General features: G+C 45.6%; 1 protein-coding gene across 1 annotated transcript in view; it reads right to left on the bottom strand.

Annotated features, from left to right (window-relative positions):
• The window catches only part of Cont (Contactin), a 264,268-nt gene that overhangs the window by 174,943 nt on the left and 68,759 nt on the right, over positions 1 to 20,566 (bottom strand). The window contains exon 2 of the mRNA XM_071678565.1: positions 719 to 749. The gene's annotated coding sequence lies outside the window, so the exon portion shown is untranslated. The remainder of the gene's footprint in view (positions 1 to 718; positions 750 to 20,566) is intronic.

Raw genomic sequence — 20,566 nt, 5'->3', positions numbered from 1 at the left:
AAACTCGTCTCAAATGTCTCCCAACTTTAATGATACTGCTACGTAGTGCGTAATGTATACAGTATGTAATATAAAGATTATTATTCAACTGGCTTAATTCCCACGTGGTAATGAATGTGTGAATGTGGCGATGAGTACGAGTGTAAGAGGGATGGCAAATGGTGATGAACCTCAAACCTACAGCAAATGACGAGGTCATAACAAGGAAAGGAAGAAGAAGAAGAAGAGGAGAAGAAGAAAAAAATTGAACTGAAGTGTTACCTTGTTCAACAATTTCCAGGGCAAGTAAATCTCCCCAAACGAGACGTTGACACACACACACAACATGACAACCCTTTTATTTCCTCCTCTTTGGGTCGCTGATTCTCAACATCTTCCCCGCTCCCGCGATTAAGCCAAGATACAACCCCACAACCCCTCCCCAACGGCGGCGACGTCTCGTAGGAGGAGGAGGAGGAGGAGGAGGAGGAGGAGGAGAGGAAGGAGGAGGAACGGGCGCAAGAAAAGTCGTCCAGAAAGGTCAGGTCAAAGGTCGTACTCAGCGCTTCTCAGCGTTTGATGATTCTCATTGCTTATACAGTACTTACAAGCTCATATATATATATATATATATATATATATATATATATATATATATATATATATATATATATATATATATATATATATGATGAAACTACATGCATATTTCAGCATTCTCTGAATGGACAATTCTTACCTTTGATCCAGGCCAGCGTACAGCAGTCTATCTGTGAACAAAAACACCAAAAAAGTTCATTAACTGTGAACCAGGCCAGCGAAGAGATATTTACACATACAGAAAAATACTATGAATCTTTTAATAGTTTGAAATCTATCATTAACTCTTGTAGGAGAACTATCATTAACTCGAAACAAGTTATCTTAACTGTCTATTGATTCTTTAAGAGTTTACAATCTATTATTAACTCTTGTAAGAGAACCATCATTAACTCTAAACAAGTTATCTTAACTTGTTTATCACTGCTTATCGTCATTAACTGCTTTACAGGCGTTAATAGGATAATAACGCCTTGGAACTATTTAATGAGGTACACACAGAAAGAAAACGATGCAAAAGGAGGGACTATGCTATGTAGTCGTACTTCCGTCATTCTTCGTTTTATGGCGAAGAGAGAAAGAAAAAAAAAAAAAAATAAACTCAAGACAGCCCAGCGTCGCTGGGAAAATATAGATGAGATATTAAAGCACCATCAAGGGGAAGCAAGATGGCCATAAATTATTACAGCTTAAAGGAAAAGAATCGCAGTTTGTTCACTTTTATGGACCGATAAAATGCAACTTTTGAGGAACCTTCGTCGGAGGACGCTGGGGTGCTGAGCTGGAAGGAACGGATGCTGGAAACATTAACAAGATGTCGATAAAAAAGAATAAATATCTATATCTGTATCTATCTATCTATCTATCTATCTATCTATCTATATATATATATATATATCTATATATATATATATATATATATATATATATATATATATATATATATATATCATTAAGAACCATGACATGTCAACAGCATTAGCGGTAATGGCGCTTAATGTGGCGCTTAATGTGGACGCGCCACAATGTGACTATCAAAACTACCGTTCGTGTCATCATCGCTGTCACGTGTCATATGCCAGGCGTCATGGCCTCGCGACACGACGCGGATGCATGGCTAATTAGCGGCGGGCGGGGGGGAAGAAAAACATGCGCGACCAACACAACGCGCGTCACACTGGTCGCTTGCAAGGAGAGAGAGAGAGAGAGAGAGAGAGAGAGAGAGAGAGAGAGAGAGAGAGAGAGAGAGAGAGACTGTAGTATTTCCTCTGTCTCGCCCACTCTGCTTTGTCCATCTGTCTTTCTTTCCTATGTGCTCCTCTCTGGTTCTCTCTCTCTCTCTCTCTCTCTCTCTCTCTCTCTCTCTCTCTCTCTCTCTCTCTCTCTCTCTCTCTCATTCTCTCTCTCTCTCTCTCTCTCTCTCTCTCTCTCTCTCTCTCTCTCTCTCTCTCTCTCTGAACAACAACAACAATTCCGATCTGCGTCGCACCTCAGCCTCGGTTCTTGTCACCCGCCCGTCGTCACTTGGGGCCGTAAAAAAAAACCATGATAAAAGTTCCCATCCAGCTATTTTATCTGGCAGGGAGCCGGCCTCTCCCAGCACCGACCAGTGGCGCACCTACGGGAACCATGACATCACCACCCACGCTAAAGCTTATGATACAATTCATTTTTTCTTTAGAGCTTCGTAACAGAAATGCACAGAGGAATTAGCAAAGGCGAGAGAGGTTCCACACTGCCACGACGGCCCCTTCATATGTAGATACTGGATCACCTCGGAATAATGGCTTCCGCTCCTTCCTGACCCACACACACACACACACACACACACACACACACACACACACTCACACAAGATCACCAGGACGCATCACAAGCGACGACCAGAGATTTGTCGAGGACAAATCCGGAGGAAATGGACTCCCGAGTGATGGCGGAGGGTCTGACCGAACAATCGAATCAGCCCATGGGGGAGGGGAAAGGCAGACCATCCTCCTGTCTCACCCTGTCTACGGCAGACCATCTTCCCGTCTCACCCTGTCTGAGGCAGACCATCCTCCCGTCTCATCCTGTCTGAGGCAGACCATCCTCCCGTCTCATCCTGTCTGAGGCAGACCATCCTCCCGTCTGACACTGTCTGTGCTATGGAGTCTTGTGAACCTACAGTTTTAGGCTGACCAGTTCCCTCTCAGTTCGTAGATGATATTCTGGGATTATTTACTCAAAAGAGTCTGGAAAGCTTACCTCTCTGTCTGGATGAGTTACGCTGTCTGTGTGGAGAATATCAGGGTTCCTGTCTGTCTGTCTGTGTTGGGGATATGAAGCCTTCTATCTGTCTGTCTGTATGGTGAATTATCTGTCTGTTTAGAGGACATCAAACTTTTTTTTCTGTCTGTCTGTGTGGAGAATATCAAGCTGCAGCTTTATGTCTGTTTGACTGTGTACAGGGAGGGAAAGCTTTGTGCTTGTATCGAGTTTTCTCTTTGTCTGTCTGTGTGGTGTATACCAAGCTTCCATTCTTTCCCGTCTGTATAGATGCATTATACACGATCTGTCTTTCCATCTGTCATTCACTGAATGCATCACACACACACACACACACACAATACAACAGTGTGTCCACGTTTTGTCCCTAAAATTAAGAACGTTCAGAATACAATCAACAATCAATACTTCTTACAACTTGTTGTCCAAGCTTTCAAAAGCCTAATCCGCTGGCTAATTGCTCTCTGATTAGGGATTAAGGATTAACAATTTGGCATTTCCTCTACGCGCTCTGTGAAGGGTGAAATCCTTCCACGTATATCCTCTGCTTTCAGTTTCGCTCCCGTAACTGTTCTCTGAATCCAGCACAATAGAATGTATTGTTTCAACCATAAACAGTCGCAGGCATTTGACGAATCAGCGAACTAAAAAACAAAATCATATCATTATTTAATGATATGATACGCGACCCAGCGCTTATACGTTCACACATTCGAGAGCGGGAACTTGGATGTGGGTTTAGTCTAAACATCACGACAAACGACCGAACTGGGTGGATCATTTATAACAACGCTAACGAACGACTGCGATGCATCGCCTTACGAACATGGCGAATCGAACGCCAAAGAGGTTCAGAAACCCGTGCGTTCTAATTCTCTTTGAACAGTAGCAACCCTTTGTGTGTCAGGGCAGACCTGGGGAACTCTCTTGTTGAATACAGACGAACAAAGCGTTCAGTGTGTAGTGAACTGTAGCGACCCGGGTATAGTAACTACTGCACAAGAAAGAAAACGACAATCATATATATATATATATATATATATATATATATATATATATATATATATATATATATATATATATATATATATATAAGGGATCTTTCCAAAATGCGTCTGGACTAGTTACAGCCAGACTATCACACAATAGCAACAAATCTATAGAGGATCTTAGATATGTGTGGCATTTGGTCAGCTAACTGAGGTTTCCTATCACTATTACCACTGTCAGCACAACCAGTGCCGCTTTCATTCGAATGCTAAGCTGTGAATTCGATTCCATAACCTTCGGTATTCACTTGAAAGCAACACTACCCGAACCTTTAGAGGTCTGGTTACACTTTTATGGGTTCAGATGTTTCTACTGTCGAATGTGAAAGGTTCAGATCGCTTGGGGATCTCCTTAAATTCAACATCTTCAGGCGGCAATCGAATATAAGGTCTGGGTTTACATGGGATCACATACGAGAGTTCTGCCCCTATATTCCATCACCTCCAATGGAAGGATCGACTTGATGAACAAGACGGAAGGAGCTTGACTTCAGGTCTGTATATGTGCGGAGAAACTGAGGAGGAGGAGAGAGAGAGAGACGTGAAGACGACAGAATAGACGAAATGGTAAATAGTTCTACCATCTATAATTCAACCGTTGCTGAAGTGAAGAAATATCAACGTCGTGGTTCAAGAGTTGTCCAACGTCGTGATTCAAGGATTGTTCCTTCGTGCTCAAGGGTCGTTCAACGTCGTGGTTCAAGAGTTGTCCAACGTCGTGATTCAAGGATTGTTCCTTCGTGCTCAAGGGTCGTTCAACGTCGTGTTCAAGGGTCGTTCAACGTCGTGGTTCAAGAGTTGTCCAACGTCGTGATTCAAGGATTGTTCCTTCGTGCTCAAGGGTCGTTCAACGTCGTGGTTCAAGAGTTGTCCAACGTCGTGATTCAAGGATTGTTCCTTCGTGCTCAAGGGTCGTTCAACGTCGTGGTTCAAGAGTTGTCCAACGTCGTGATTCAAGGATTGTTCCTTCGTGCTCAAGGGTCGTTCAACGTCGTGTTCAAGGGTCGTTCAACGTCGTGGTTCAAGAGTTGTCCAACGTCGTGATTCAAGGATTGTTCCTTCGTGCTCAAGGGTCGTTCAACGTCGTGGTTCAAGAGTTGTCCAACGTCGTGATTCAAGGATTGTTCCTTCGTGCTCAAGGGTCGTTCAACGTCGTGTTCAAGGGTCCGTTCAACGTCGTGGTTCAAGAGTTGTCCAACGTCGTGATTCAAGGATTGTTCCTTCGTGCTCAAGGGTCGTTCAACGTCGTGGTTCAAGAGTTGTCCAACGTCGTGATTCAAGGATTGTTCCTTCGTGCTCAAGGGTCGTTCAACGTCGTGTTCAAGGGTCGTTCAACGTCGTGGTTCAAGAGTTGTCCAACGTCGTGATTCAAGGATTGTTCCTTCGTGCTCAAGGGTCGTTCAACGTCGTGGTTCAAGGGTCGTTCAACGTCGTGGTTCAAGGGTCGTTCAACGTCGTGTTCAAGGGTCGTTCAACGTCGTGTTCAAGGGTCGTTCAACGTCGTGGTTCAAGGATTGTTCCTTCGTGCTCAAGGGTCGTTCAACGTCGTGTTCAAGGGTCGTTCAACGTCGTGGTTCAAGAGTTGTCCAACGTCGTGATTCAAGGATTGTTCCTTCGTGCTCAAGGGTCGTTCAACGTCGTGGTTCAAGAGTTGTCCAACGTCGTGATTCAAGGATTGTTCCTTCGTGCTCAAGGGTCGTTCAACGTCGTGTTCAAGGGTCGTTCAACGTCGTGTTCAAGGGTCGTTCAACGTCGTGTTCAAGGGTCGTTCAACGTCGTGGTTCAAGAGTTGTCCAACGTCGTGATTCAAGGATTGTTCCTTCGTGCTCAAGGGTCGTTCAACGTCGTGGTTCAAGGGTCGTTCAACGTCGTGGTTCAAGAGTTGTCCAACGTCGTGATTCAAGGATTGTTCCTTCGTGCTCAAGGGTCGTTCAACGTCGTGGTTCAAGAGTTGTCCAACGTCGTGATTCAAGGATTGTTCCTTCGTGCTCAAGGGTCGTTCAACGTCGTGGTTCAAGAGTTGTCCAACGTCGTGATTCAAGGATTGTTCCTTCGTGCTCAAGGGTCGTTCAACGTCGTGGTTCAAGAGTTGTCCAACGTCGTGATTCAAGGATTGTTCCTTCGTGCTCAAGGGTCGTTCAACGTCGTGTTCAAGGGTCGTTCAACGTCGTGGTTCAAGGGTCGTTCAACGTCGTGTTCAAGGGTCGTTCAACGTCGTGGTTCAAGGGTCGTTCAACGTCGTGTTCAAGGGTCGTTCAACGTCGTGTTCAAGGGTCGTTCAACGTCGTGGTTCAAGGGTCGTTCAACGTCGTGGTTCAAGAGTTGTCCAACGTCGTGATTCAAGGATTGTTCCTTCGTGCTCAAGGGTCGTTCAACGTCGTGTTCAAGGGTCGTTCAACGTCGTGTTCAAGGGTCGTTCAACGTCGTGTTCAAGGGTCGTTCAACGTCGTGGTTCAAGAGTTGTCCAACGTCGTGATTCAAGGATTGTTCCTTCGTGCTCAAGGGTCGTTCAACGTCGTGTTCAAGGGTCGTTCAACGTCGTGTTCAAGGGTCGTTCAACGTCGTGTTCAAGGGTCGTTCAACGTCGTGTTCAAGGGTCGTTCAACGTCGTGGTTCAAGAGTTGTCCAACGTCGTGATTCAAGGATTGTTCCTTCGTGCTCAAGGGTCGTTCAACGTCGTGGTTCAAGAGTTGTCCAACGTCGTGATTCAAGGATTGTTCCTTCGTGCTCAAGGGTCGTTCAACGTCGTGTTCAAGGGTCGTTCAACGTCGTGTTCAAGGGTCGTTCAACGTCGTGGTTCAAGAGTTGTCCAACGTCGTGATTCAAGGATTGTTCCTTCGTGCTCAAGGGTCGTTCAACGTCGTGTTCAAGGGTCGTTCAACGTCGTGTTCAAGGGTCGTTCAACGTCGTGTTCAAGGGTCGTTCAACGTCGTGGTTCAAGAGTTGTCCAACGTCGTGATTCAAGGATTGTTCCTTCGTGCTCAAGGGTCGTTCAACGTCGTGTTCAAGGGTCGTTCAACGTCGTGGTTCAAGAGTTGTCCAACGTCGTGATTCAAGGATTGTTCCTTCGTGCTCAAGGGTCGTTCAACGTCGTGGTTCAAGAGTTGTCCAACGTCGTGATTCAAGGATTGTTCCTTCGTGCTCAAGGGTCGTTCAACGTCGTGTTCAAGGGTCGTTCAACGTCGTGTTCAAGGGTCGTTCAACGTCGTGGTTCAAGAGTTGTCCAACGTCGTGATTCAAGGATTGTTCCTTCGTGCTCAAGGGTCGTTCAACGTCGTGTTCAAGGGTCGTTCAACGTCGTGGTTCAAGAGTTGTCCAACGTCGTGATTCAAGGATTGTTCCTTCGTGCTCAAGGGTCGTTCAACGTCGTGGTTCAAGGGTCGTTCAACGTCGTGATTCAAGGATTGTTCCTTCGTGCTCAAGGGTCGTTCAACGTCGTGGTTCAAGGGTCGTTCAACGTCGTGGTTCAAGGGTCGTTCAACGTCGTGTTCAAGGGTCGTTCAACGTCGTGTTCAAGGGTCGTTCAACGTCGTGGTTCAAGAGTTGTCCAACGTCGTGATTCAAGGATTGTTCCTTCGTGCTCAAGGGTCGTTCAACGTCGTGTTCAAGGGTCGTTCAACGTCGTGTTCAAGGGTCGTTCAACGTCGTGCTCAAGGGTCGTTCAACGTCGTGGTTCAAGAGTTGTCCAACGTCGTGATTCAAGGATTGTTCCTTCGTGCTCAAGGGTCGTTCAACGTCGTGTTCAAGGGTCGTTCAACGTCGTGGTTCAAGGGTAGTCCCCCTTCGTGCTCATGGATCAAAACGTCGTGTTCAAGGGTCGCCATATCGTCCCTTCACCTCTCTCTCCTCCTCCCTCAACTCGCATACATCTCACACTTTATCTTCCAGGAAGCAAGGGAGAAAATGGCCTCTCCCTGTCCCTAACGACGGAGCAATCCGATTTGCATAGAGCATGATGGCCACCATCATATGCAACCCTACTGTGACCTTCCTCAATCAATGGTGTCCCTACGGCGCTACGATCCCCTCCCTCTAAACCACCCTTCAGTTTAGTTCAAGGTGGAACGCTGCGCTATGGCTGTGGGTGGAGGTACAGAGGGACGCAAGACATGTAAATCACATGTGATGGAACCATCATCTTACAAATTTCTGTGCTGAAGAGCAACATTACAAGTGTACCCCCCCTCAAACTTTACCTACTGTACAGGGAGGAGACCGCGGATGTGTGTGTGTGTGTGTGTGTGTGTGTGTGTGTGTGTGTGTGTGTGTGTGTCCCGACCTGGGACCAGGAGGAGGAGGAGGAGGAGGAGGTGGAGGAGGAGGAGGAGGAGGAGGAGGAGGAGGAGGAGGAGGAGGGTACCTGTCCCACAGCGACCCACCAGCACACTCACCGTCTGTTGAACAATAAGGCACCAGACCGGCTGTAACGCAAGCCCCGGATCTAATGAGGAGATCATCTGTGTACAAGAGTCTGCTACGGTCCGGCTATAGCGGGGGAGGAGGGAGGCGTGGATGATCCGGGGAGGAGGTGGTGAGGGTATGTGTGTGTGCAGAACCAGGCTGGTGACAGGAGACGCGGGCGGGCGCTCACGTGCAAGGGGGAAGCAAACGTGGCAGCGAAGATGTTCGAGAAGAAAGTGTTTTCTTTCTGAAATACCTGATATTTGTGGTGGACGTCTGCGGATCCCAGAACAACCCCCTTCCCTCCCTCCCTCCCTCCCTCCCTCTCTCTCTCTCTCTCTCTCTCTCTCTCTCTCTCTCTCTCTCTCTCTCTCTCACGCCGTGTGACGACAAAAAGACGACCAGATATGTCACAAGTCTGTCGCGGGGAAACATATGTATACCACAGCGGCGTTAACTCTATACGACCACAAGCTGCTAGATCACAAAACTTGTGGCATAGTAATGTCACGTCTTCTGGAGCATAACAAACCCAGAGTAAAGGTAAGACTAAATTAAAGAAGGATGGCATTTTTCTATACGCTATAAAATGAGTAGGAAAAAAAAAAAAACCCTGACCATAGTGGTCCTAGGTTTTCATCTTTCTTCGAAGTCTCGTCGAAGTGACTTGTTGAGAGGCTTTGAGCAGCGTGGCCACCAGCCGGCCACCTGGCCCAGCCCGAGGCCTCCATCTGCCGCTGGAGCAACTGACCAAGTCTGGCATGTTCGCCTGGAAGAGAGGCGGTCCTGATGGCCAATTAGGACCGTGATGGTTTCAATTAACTGGCCTCCTCTGGCAGAACGACCCATGGCTTTTAAGATAAAGGTTTTCAAACATCTATAAATATATATATATATATATATATATATATATATATATATATATATATATATATATATATATATATATATATATATATGTACATCTATATATTTTTTCGTTTTCCTTCGTCTGTCGCTTTATTTCCACATCAGGAGGACTTCTGAGTTATGGATGAACACCGCAAGGCACTCAAAAGACATCAGGGCTGCTGTGGGTGTACAGCTGACACTGGGGATATAAAGCATAGCAGTGAGTGACGCCTCGACCACGACCCCGCCACTCTCTCTCCTCGCTATACCAAGACGATGGTCACCCAGTCGATTGCGATCGCCTGGTAAGATAGCTCCATTATGCAGACACACACACAACAACAATCACCCGGAGTGCACGTGACCCTTAACAGAAGCATTTGTCCTTTATTTCCATAAGTGGTTGATCTTTGCGTCCATTAGTGACGTAGTACCGAGGAGGGGGAGGGGAGGACTTCCGATGGAAAAATATATCCCCGTCTGGCTTCTTCTTTTGCATGTTTTGGAAAGTGATAGTACAGGAAGGGAGGACTGCTTTCACGTTGCCTGTTACTCTTAATTACTTTTCTTTTCTTTCTTCACGACACGCGGGAGATACATTGATGTTAATACATCCGCATAAATCTAAGAGGCAGTGATGTATAAATACACACGCTGTATACAACACCACCAGCAAGACTAGACAGTCAACACGCTGTATTCAACACCACCAGCAACACTAGACAGTCAACACGCTGTATTCAACACCACCAGCAACACTAGACAGTCAACCTAACCTATGATCTCCAGAAGCCTGTCTTTTCCTCCCCCTCTCTTCTTCTTCGTTCTACGAGACGCAAGATGTGAATGCTGATGGGAGATGCTATGGAGATGAAATACGGTGACAGTTTCATCTTTCTGATGATTTGTGCTTTCAACTTCATGCATCAGTCTCCCTCAGTGTGTTTTATGAGGGCCAAGTGTTGACCTAGGCAAAGTTTTAAAAGACCGAAAAAAAAAAAATGCAAAAAAAATTCTCACAAAAATAAACACCCACCCAAACACACACACACATACACACACACACACACACACACACACACACACACACACACACACACACACACACACACAAGCGAGGAGGATTGCATCAATTTACCAGGGGACCTGGACAGAGTGCAAAGCTGGTCTGATACCTGGTTGATGTAATTCGACCCAGGTCCATGAAATGAGGATGGGACACAGCGACCGAAGGCCTGACTATGAATATCATCTAACAGGAAATACACTGCAGGAATCTGTGTATGTGTGTGTGTGTGTGTGTGTGTGTGTGTGTGTGTGTGTGTGTGTGTGTGTGTGTGTGAGGGATCTGGGAGTTGACATCGTCCCCCACCTGTCGCCAGAGTCCCACATTAGGAGGATGGCAGAGGATGGAAATCTTCTGTTGGCAAATATTAGAATATCATCCAAGTATAAGGGTAATATTCAGCAAGGTGTTCATGGCGGCGTAACGCCAAAGCTAGAATGCGCTCATCACATCTGGTAACTGTGCTTAAAGTAGCACAAAGAACTGATAGAGAAGGTACAGAGGAGGGCAGCCAAGATGGTACCAGAGTTAAGAGAGATGAAATTTGAGGTAAAGGTCAGAAGTCTTGAAACTGCCCAGTATAAAAAAGAGAGAAGAGTGAGGGGTGACCTGATCATAACCTTTAAGATTTTAAACCTCACTGATGACTTAAATGACAGTCAACAGTTCTTCGAAAGATGGAGAGGCAGAGCAACCAGAGGACATAGCACGGAATTAAGCAAGAAAATAAGATTATATAAAAGTACTTTCATGCTATACCAAGTGGCGAATGGATGAGAAATAAAGCGAATGAGGACAATGGGAAATACGTACAGCAAACGGCAGTTTAAAAGGTTTAATAGTAGCAAATGTTCAAGAGACGAGGCAGTAAAACTCCCTCCACCGTACAGTACTAGCTGGAATTACAACGAAAAAAAAAAAAATTACACACGAGTGCAAAACTCTCTTTCCGTAACACACAAATACTAATTACCTGGTTCACATGCAGTTCTCTGATTGGCTGGTGAACGTATGGTCTCCAAATGGCCATAGAGATTGTAGCTCACTAATTGGCTGCGATAGAGTTTACCTTTCTGATTGGCTGGTGAGAATGTTATTCTTTCTATTTTTGCTATCAGTTGGGAAATTCGTTTAAGTATCCTGTTTCGTAAACACCAACTTTTCCGTGGTATGGGAATATTTTTTTCCGGTTTCCATAATGCGTTACATACGAGGAAATAATGGATTTTGCGTGGGAATTACATCAAGTTTTGAACAATTATAAAAACAATAATAAAAGGTGACTAAAATTCATATCAATTAGAGTGAAGGTAACACACACACACACGCACACACACACACACACAACATATATATATATATATATATATATATATATATATATATATATATATATATATATATATATATATATATATATATATATATAAACTAAAAAAATATTGTAGCTCTATATTAAGAGACACACTTTCTATACTTTCTAATATCAGTTCTATCTGTCTTCATTTTCTATGAAACTATACAGAGTTCTCCATATAGACCTTTGTATCCCTGCCTGGGTGTGTATATAACTGGGAGTGGTATTGAAAAACCATTTTCCTACATGATGCATAGAACTGCAATGACCTCCACATAGGCATGATCGCCCGTGGCGAAGAATACGCTACCAAGGGCCAGACCTCACCATACACGTCACACAGACCCGAGCACACGTCATAAAAAGACCACACCAGATCACAACAGACCCTTCCACCCATCACTCACACACACACACACACACACACACACACACACACACACACACACACACACACACACAGACCCTCCTACACATCGCAAGTGCCCAGCTGCATACATCACAAAGACCCGACCACACGTTTTGACCACATGCCCCAAAGACCTGGCTATACAACCATCCTCTCCTCCCTCAAAGACGAGGACCACGTCAGACAGAAGTCCTCGGAAGAGAGACCAGGATATCCGTAACAAAGCATGACAAGTGAGGGGAGAGATATTCTAACTGAGTAGGACGGAGGAGGGAGACAGTGGGAAAGGCTTTTAAGGATATTACAACTCTGGCCACCCTCACCCTCAGGGAGAGGTTAGGAGGCCAGGGGGGTGGGAGAGTGTTAAGACATGTGGGAGGGGGATAGGTAAGGCGGGGGTTAGACCATGGCAAGAGGTTAGGAGTAAGACTAGAGTTTGGGAAAGGAGATCAGAGGTCGAGAAGTATTCAGACATCTGGGAGAGGTCAGAGGTCAAAGGGAGAACCCCAGGTCAGGGAGAGATCGGGGTTCGGGAGAGGTCAGAGGTCAGAACGATTTCAGTGGCCCGAGAATGAATTTTAGAAATGATTAAGAGGAAGGCCATTATGACCTGAAAAAACGTGGGAAACCACGTCCATAATATACAATACCTAAGAAAAAAAATAATATACAGGAAATCTAAATACCATCAAAACAATAGAAAGAAATCTAACAGTAGAGAGAAAATGATGACAGCAAATCAAAACACATAGTCAACATGACAGAACAAATAACACAATTCAAAACCCCTGGAAAAAAAATATGAAGAAAAGATCAGATAATGGAGAGACGATGCTGAGGCACAGAGATAACATCTCCAGAAAATCCTCTGGGAATTTGTACTTGGTGAGGATCAGTATTTCTTGGACGATAATAACACTTTACTCCTGGAGCAGCCCACTACCCGCTTCCAGACCTCCTGGATCCCTGGAATGTAGGTCTGGCGTTCCTAGGGGCTTTTCCTTGATCCGCAAATGTCTTCGTTTCGTTTACTCTTACACTAATGTAATCCGGGTCCATTGATTAACACTGTATAAGACAAGGCAATACACTGTAGGAAATCACTGGTATATACAAGGGAACAAATTACAAGACAGTATATAAATGTACTAAACGACACAACACACATACACACACACACACACACACACACACACACACACACACACACAATGTAATACCAAGTTCATTAACAGGATCGTAATCCAGCAGACTACCGAACTCTAATACCAACCCTCTTAACCAGTCTGATCCTGATAGAAGTTCCTAATGCTTGTTGATACGGCCCCTCGGCACACGGTACTTATACCCAACACATCCGAGATAATCGAGTTTAATGTAGTTTCAGTTTACTTCCTTCCTCTCCCACCTCGCCTGCCTTCCCTCATCCTGAACCTTCTCCATCACCCGTCTTAACCAGTGAGGTTCGGATGGTCCCCCAGCGTCTCTGCTGGTGGTGTGCACACGGCCGAGGGCCACGCCTCGTCCCGCAGGAGGACCGAAGAAGGAGGAGGAGGAGGAGGTCATTTCACCTCCAGACTTGTGAGTCATGACGGGATATTGGAGGAGCAAAGTAGAACGAGTAATCTTAATGAGATTCTCAGAGGGGTCAACACCTGATATTGAGAGCCATTCAGACACTCCTAAGAGGTTATTACAGCTAAGGCTGAGGCTGGGTTAGTTTCTAGCATACATTATGAGCAATATGTGCAAGGAGGAGGGGAAGAAGTGCCTTGTATTACAAGGATATAAGATCCTCGTGACTTTAGAAGCAAATGAAGCCGTTGCGAACACCGCTTCGACATCTCACGAGGCTCTTGGCTGAAGCAACGACAATGCCGCAGAGAAAACGACACGAAAATTATTCTTATGAGAACAATGGAAAAAAGAAAATATGTTGCACGAACTGTCTTCATATACGTGATTTTCAGTTTTGTTTCTGAGGCCTTGCCTTGGGCCAGGAATCATCTTCGATCACGTCACTGTGAATCAAGGGTTCGAACACTGGTCCTCAATCATAGGAACTTCACTTCTGGTCGAATCATAAGGATCAATAAACAGGAAAAAATGAAGTTTCTTTGAAACAGAATCTTTTTGAGTTCTTGATCGTATGTTTACACCGGTTATATATAATCACCTGTACGTTATTTACTATCGAGAACCGTTGTGTAAAACTGTAAATTATTTACGGCAACTTAATTCTAAATAAAAGAGCTAGAAACGTCCCGTAAAAGTGTAAACGATTTACGGGAACCTAATTCCAATAAAAGAACCCATATTAAATTCATACGACTTACGTCGGCAACGCTGTGAGAATAAGCAGTTTAATTCTTCGTCTGTTAGTCCCATATTACCATAATGATAGCAGGTATTGCAACCTCTATCACCTAACAACTCATGGAGATTCAAGGTTACATTTCCCTGTCGTGTGTGTGTGTGTGTGTGTGTGTGTGTGTGTGTGTGTGTGTGTGTGTGTGTGTGTGTGTTCATCTTACCGAAAATGGAGCTGTTGATTTATGAAGGAAACTACAAAAGGATGTTGTGGAGGCTCTAGTGATGTTAAAATGCATTATCGAAAGTTCTGTGGGAGAGAGAGAGAGAGAGAGAGAGAGTAGTGTATTCTTGAAGGATATTCCTGTGGAGGAGATGTTCTTGAATGTTATGCAGGTGGAGGAGATGTTCTTCATTGTGATGCAGAAGGAAGAGATGTTCTTCAATGTCATGCAGAAGGAAGAATGTTCTTCAATGTTATGCAGGTGGAGGAGATGTTCTTCAAAGTGATGCAGGCGGAGGAGATGTTCTTAAAGTCTCTGTGAAGTTCTGGGAAACGAGAATGAACAACTAGCGCGAGATAATGGACTCTTTCATCCAAAGGTGAGGATAATCCTTTACAAGATCCTATCTCAAAGTAGATACTCGTGAGGGTAGAGTAGAGTTTCTGGGGGGAGAGCATCTACACTGAGGGCAATGCAGAAAGTCCACAACAGTTCTGCGGACAGGCAGTCACCTGGACGACAGTCCACACCTGGTGGTGGCCAGACGAATTTCACGTACACGGTAACGTATGGGCGAGGCGAATCGCCGCTACAGAGTGCTTTGGTAAGAAAGGCTGTTACTTTGGAGAGACACGGAGGGATATACCAGACGTTGCCGTAGGTGGTTTGGAGCTGACGAGGACGACAAAAGAGAGAGAGAGAGAGAGAGAGAGAGAGAGAGAGAGAGAGAGAGAGAGAGAGAGAGAGAGAGAGAGAGAGAGAGAGAGAGAGAGAGAGAGAGAATGTCTGTGTAGACAGCCTGCAGAGAGGGTTGCTATTGAAAATAAAGTCGGTAGGATCTGAAGTGAAACGTATTGTGAATTTATGTTGATAGAATTTTCTGTAGACGGCTGGCAGGGGCCTTCCAGGGATGGTAGTTCCAGAAGAAGGAGGTACAATGAGTCTGGAAGGAAGGGGGAAACTTCTGAGAGTCATAAGGGACCGGACACGTTGTACTGGGTAAAAAGGAAAGAGAATTCTTGCCTTGTTGAAGGTCTAAACGGAGGGAAGGTGCTGTACAGAGTGGCGGGAAAGCTTCTTCTGGAAGGAGAGGTGGATCAGTGGATGTAGAGGGAAGGAAGGTATTTTGGACATTATGGAAAGTGGGAACGGTGTGGGTCTGGAATGAGGGGAGGGGAAGCACTTTAGATGGTCTGGAAGGAGAGGAAGCAATGTACAGGGTCTGGAAGGAGGGAAGGAGGAGCTATTGAGGGTCTGGAAGGAGGGAAGGAGGAGCTATTGAGGGTCTGGACAAATTCGCTTGGCCTCCATCTTTCCCTCCTTTAAGAGAGTGATGGCACAGGAGGGAGGATATTTTCCTCCCCCTCTCCCCTGGGATACAACATTTACATTCATCACGTGAGAAACCCGCAGCTAAAGTAGAGAGTAGACGACACGATGCATCACACGTTTTCATTTCAAATCTACGAGTGTGTGTGTTGGTCCCATCCTCTCAAGACTCGACTGTCGTGTGTTTATGACTAGATCACTACGGCTGTGTGTGTGTGTGTGGCTGTTCGACAGAGCTTCGTTCCTCTACAGCTGTGAGCACAGAGCTTACGAGGGTGGTAGTTAGTGTACGTCACCCAGAGCTATGTATGTACAACCACCCCATCCTTTCTGTTCCTCCAAGTTTACGACCTCGCCCGAGTTAGGGCACACGGGGCCATCAACCACCCAGCCTACCGTTCCTCCTATTTGCTGGTTCCCTCACAAGACTGGGGCGCTGGACCTGCGCGCGCGTCACATCCATCAACTCTGACATCAAGCGTCCAAGAGAGTGACCAGGGTCGTCTCAAGTCTCCATGGTATAGGGGTGAGAGGAGAGGAGAGGAGAGGAGAGAAGAGGAGAGGAGAGGAGAGGAGAGGAGAGGAGAGGAGAGAAGGGAGGAAAACATAACTTTGAGAGCTCATACTTCCAGCAAATATCGTCGTATATGAGATTTGTTGGTGTGGTGTGTGTGATGGGGTGGAGAGGAGGAGAGGAGAGGAGATGAGAGTGAGTGTGAATGTGTGTGTGTGTGTGAGTGTGTGAGTGTGTAGGGTGAGAGAGAGAGAGAGAGAGAAGAGAGAGAGAGAGAGAGAGAGAGAGAGAGAGAGAGAGCGTGGCGGGTAGAGGGAATGTGGTCAGTGGAAGGGAGCAATTAAACCAGCTTTACTCAACCTAATTGGTCTCTCTTTAACCACGTAATTGGGCCTCTTTCTTTTTTTTTTTTTGGTTCCCCCTCTGATATATCTTCATTCTTTTACCACACAGCCTCTAGGCATGGGCACTTACAAGCATGCTAGGGGAAGGGGAGCAGAGGGTGAATATCGGGGCTATCTAACACATCAATGCGATGGTTAGTTTTGTCCCGTCAAAGTAGACAGAGACAGAATCTCTTTTCTTTACCACAGTCTTTATTTCCTCTTTGCTGGTTATTCAGTCATTCAGCTAGTATTCCCCTAGCATTTAGCTAGCTGCTATTCGGGGACTGACTGGATTCAGCCAGTAGGAATGACAGAATCCAATGCCCTCTTAAAAGTTCTTAAATACAACTGGCGACTTCAATCAGGGAGTTTGTTCCTCAGTTTCAACACGAGAGCCTTCCAAGGAATTTGATCCTGTGTCTAATCAACGCCAGTGAGAGAGAGAGAGAGAGAGAGAGAGAGAGAGAGAGAGAGAGAGAGAGAGAGAGAGAGAGAGAGAGAGAGAGAGAGAGAGAGAGAGAGAGAGAGAGCTAAAGCTTTCAGAAGCCATCTAAACAAACCCAGATTAGATGGGGCTTGTCTTTGTCGACGTTGTAAGGCACGGGCAATTCCGGCATTGGATCCGCTTCCCTTGTCCTGTAGACTCAGACTACCGCGTTAAAAAAAAAAAAAAGGGATCCTAAGCTTATATGTAATGAACCAACCAACTGCGTAGCAATGAACGATCTAATCCTCTAGTCACACTGAGGGTTTATGTGGGCAAATGCCCTTTCTATCCTATTCAATCCTTCTTTTTTTTTTGCGCTACAGATTACATGATGAACACAGGCGGTCCAACAGAGCAATCTTGTCTACTTGGTCACAGGCCTCTCCTCTGCCGCTAAAACGTGTGTGTATATATATATATATATATATATATATATATATATATATATATATATATATATATATATATATATATATATCGCAACAGAAAGTCTCAGAGCAACTATCAGAAAAAAATGATGAGCTTCCAGACTTTGTCCCTCGTGGGAACACAGTCGTTAATCATTCTTCGTGGTTGTGGAAGTTCCATGCCCACGAGAAGCCCAGAAGCCACACATTTCGCCGGAGTAAAGTTTAAACGAGACAGATTTCAAGACTGCCCAACCAGCGCGCCTCCGCTCCCCCCATGACAATGTTCCGTCGAAAGACGCATCCAGAGCGAATATAATTCTCAGTCTTCCTGACTATTTAAAGACCGATATGCATCAGATCATCATAGGTATTGTGATCGCCACAATACACATAATAAGGTTATAGATGATATGAAGATCAGAACAACATTAGGAAGGGGATCTAAGCTTCATGGTAGAGGTTTACGATCAGGCTGGCGATGCTAGGAGTGAGGGAGAGGTGTGGGTGGGGAGGGCCCAAGTGCGCGTTGACTTCGCGCCGTTAATACCGCCAACCAGAAGACCGTGTTTGTATCCCGAGAGAGAGAGAGAGAGAGAGAGAGAGAGAGAGAGAGAGAGAGAGAGAGAGAGAGAGAGAGAGAGAGAGAGAGAGAGAGAGAGAAGAGAGAGAGAGAGAGAGCATGATGATGATGATGTGGGTGTGTGCGTCATCCCGTGATGGTTCTCGACCATAAGCGCTGGTAGAATGACCAATGAAGCTCCCAAAAGTATTCGCCCATAACAATGGCCGCTGGAAATACCCTTTCAAAATCCTCCTCTCGAATTTATGGTCTTTTGGGGGCAGTCAGCGTGCTGGCTTTCTCTCTCTCTCTCTCTCTCTCTCTCTCTCTCTCTCTCTCTCTCTCTCTCTCTCTCTCTCTATCTCTCTCTCTCTCTCACTCACAAAAATGCCACTCACGTTAAATCTGAGGCGCTAATGACAAAGGAGCAAAAACGAGAGAGAGAGAGAGAGAGAGAGAGAGAGAGAGAGAGAGAGAGAGAGAGAGAGAGAGAGAGAGAGAGAGAGAGAGAGAGAGAGAGAGAGTCCAAACAAAAATTGGGAAAACTAGAGGACGACAAAGCAGAACAGTGAGTAGCCCCGGGAGGCACAGCAGTTCATCTGTGCCTCACACCAAGGCGCCGAGGCGCGATTGGCGCACTGAGACCCGCGACGCGTATGACAAGCACGCGCGATATCCTCCCAGGGTCTGGTTTTTTTTTTCTGAGAGGAGAAACAACAACCGAAGCCGCAGACCATCACAGGAAGACGCACTTCGACCCTCTGTTGGCCACACAGAATCAAGGACACGAATTGAGGCCAGGATGGAGGGCCAGACTGGAGTTTATAGTATGGAAAAGACTGTCAAGGATTCTTCACACACGTCTCCTCTACCCTCACACACGTCTCCTCTACCCTCACACACGTCTCCTCTACCCTCACACACGTCTCTACCCTCACACGTCTCCTCTACCCTCACACACGTCTCTTCTACCCTCACACACGTCTCCTATACCCTCACACACGTCTCCTATACCCTCACACACGTCTCCTCTACCCTCACACACGTCTCCTATACCCTCACACACGTCTCCTATACCCTCACACACGTCTCCTCTACCCTCACACACGTCTCCTCTACCCTCACACACGTTTCCTCTACCCTCACACGTCTCCTATACCCTCACACACTCCCCTTTTCGCTAACCTAAAGAACCTTAATTCAAACTCCAGTTTTTTCTAATTCTTTTTAAAGAATCCTCACCACTTTTTCTTTCTAATTTTTTTTTCTTCCCATTTCAATGTTCTCTGAGATCCTGCTTTGATACGCAAGTCGCGTGCGTTCTCATTCCTAACTCGTCTACACCTGTGCTATAGGAGCGTAATTTACGCACAGGGACTACAGCAAGCACTGGGTTATCTTACCCTGTAGCACTCCACATTTTTACCTTCCATCTGTGCACTTCGTACTATTCATTTACAAAAGACACGTCGTTCACATCTCTTTTTTTTTTTTTTTTTTTTTTTTTTTTTTTTTTTTTTTTTTTTTTTTTTTTTTTTTTTTTTTGGTTCCCCCTCTGATATATCTTCATTCTTTTACCACACAGCTCTAGGCATGGGCACTTACAAGCATGCTAGGGGAAGGGGAGTAGAGGGTGAATATCGGGGCTATCTAACACATCAATGCGATGGTTAGTTTTGTCCCGTCAAAGTAGACAGAGACAGAATCTCTTTTCTTTACCACAGTCTTTATTTCCTCTTTGCTGGTTATTCAGTCATTCAGCTAGTATTCCCCTAGCATTTAGCTAGCTGCTATTCGGGGACTGACTGGATTCAGCCAGTAGGAATGACAGAATCCAATGCCCTCTTAAAATACGTAAATACAACTGGCGACTTCAATCAGGGAGTTTGTTCCTCAGTTTCAACACGAGAGCCTTCCAAGGAATTTGATCCTGTGTCTAATCAACGCCAGTGAGAGAGAGAGAGAGAAGAGAAGAGAGAGAGAAGAGAAGAGAGAGAGAGAAGAGAAGAGAGAGAGAAGAGAAGAGAGAGAGAAGAGAGAAGAGAGAGAGGCAGTACATTTTCCATGCATCAAGGGGTTCGCCATGCTAATCATCCACTAATGGAATATCACACCATGCATCTCTCCCGAGCCACTCTAGAACACCCACAATCCTCCTCCGCTTTCCCTCTCTCTCTCTCTCATCTCTCTCTCTCTCTTCTTCTCTCTCTCTCTCTTCTTCTCTCTCTCTCTCTCTCTCCTCTCCTCTCTCTCTCTTCTTCTCTCTCTCTCTCCTCTCCTCTCTCTCTCTCTCTATCTCTCTCTCTCTCTATCTCTCTCTCTCTCTTCTT

Source organism: Panulirus ornatus, chromosome 28, assembly GCF_036320965.1.
Source record: "Panulirus ornatus isolate Po-2019 chromosome 28, ASM3632096v1, whole genome shotgun sequence".
NCBI classification, from domain to species: Eukaryota; Metazoa; Arthropoda; class Malacostraca; order Decapoda; family Palinuridae; genus Panulirus; species Panulirus ornatus.
This window is presented reverse-complemented; position numbering and strand designations above follow the sequence as displayed.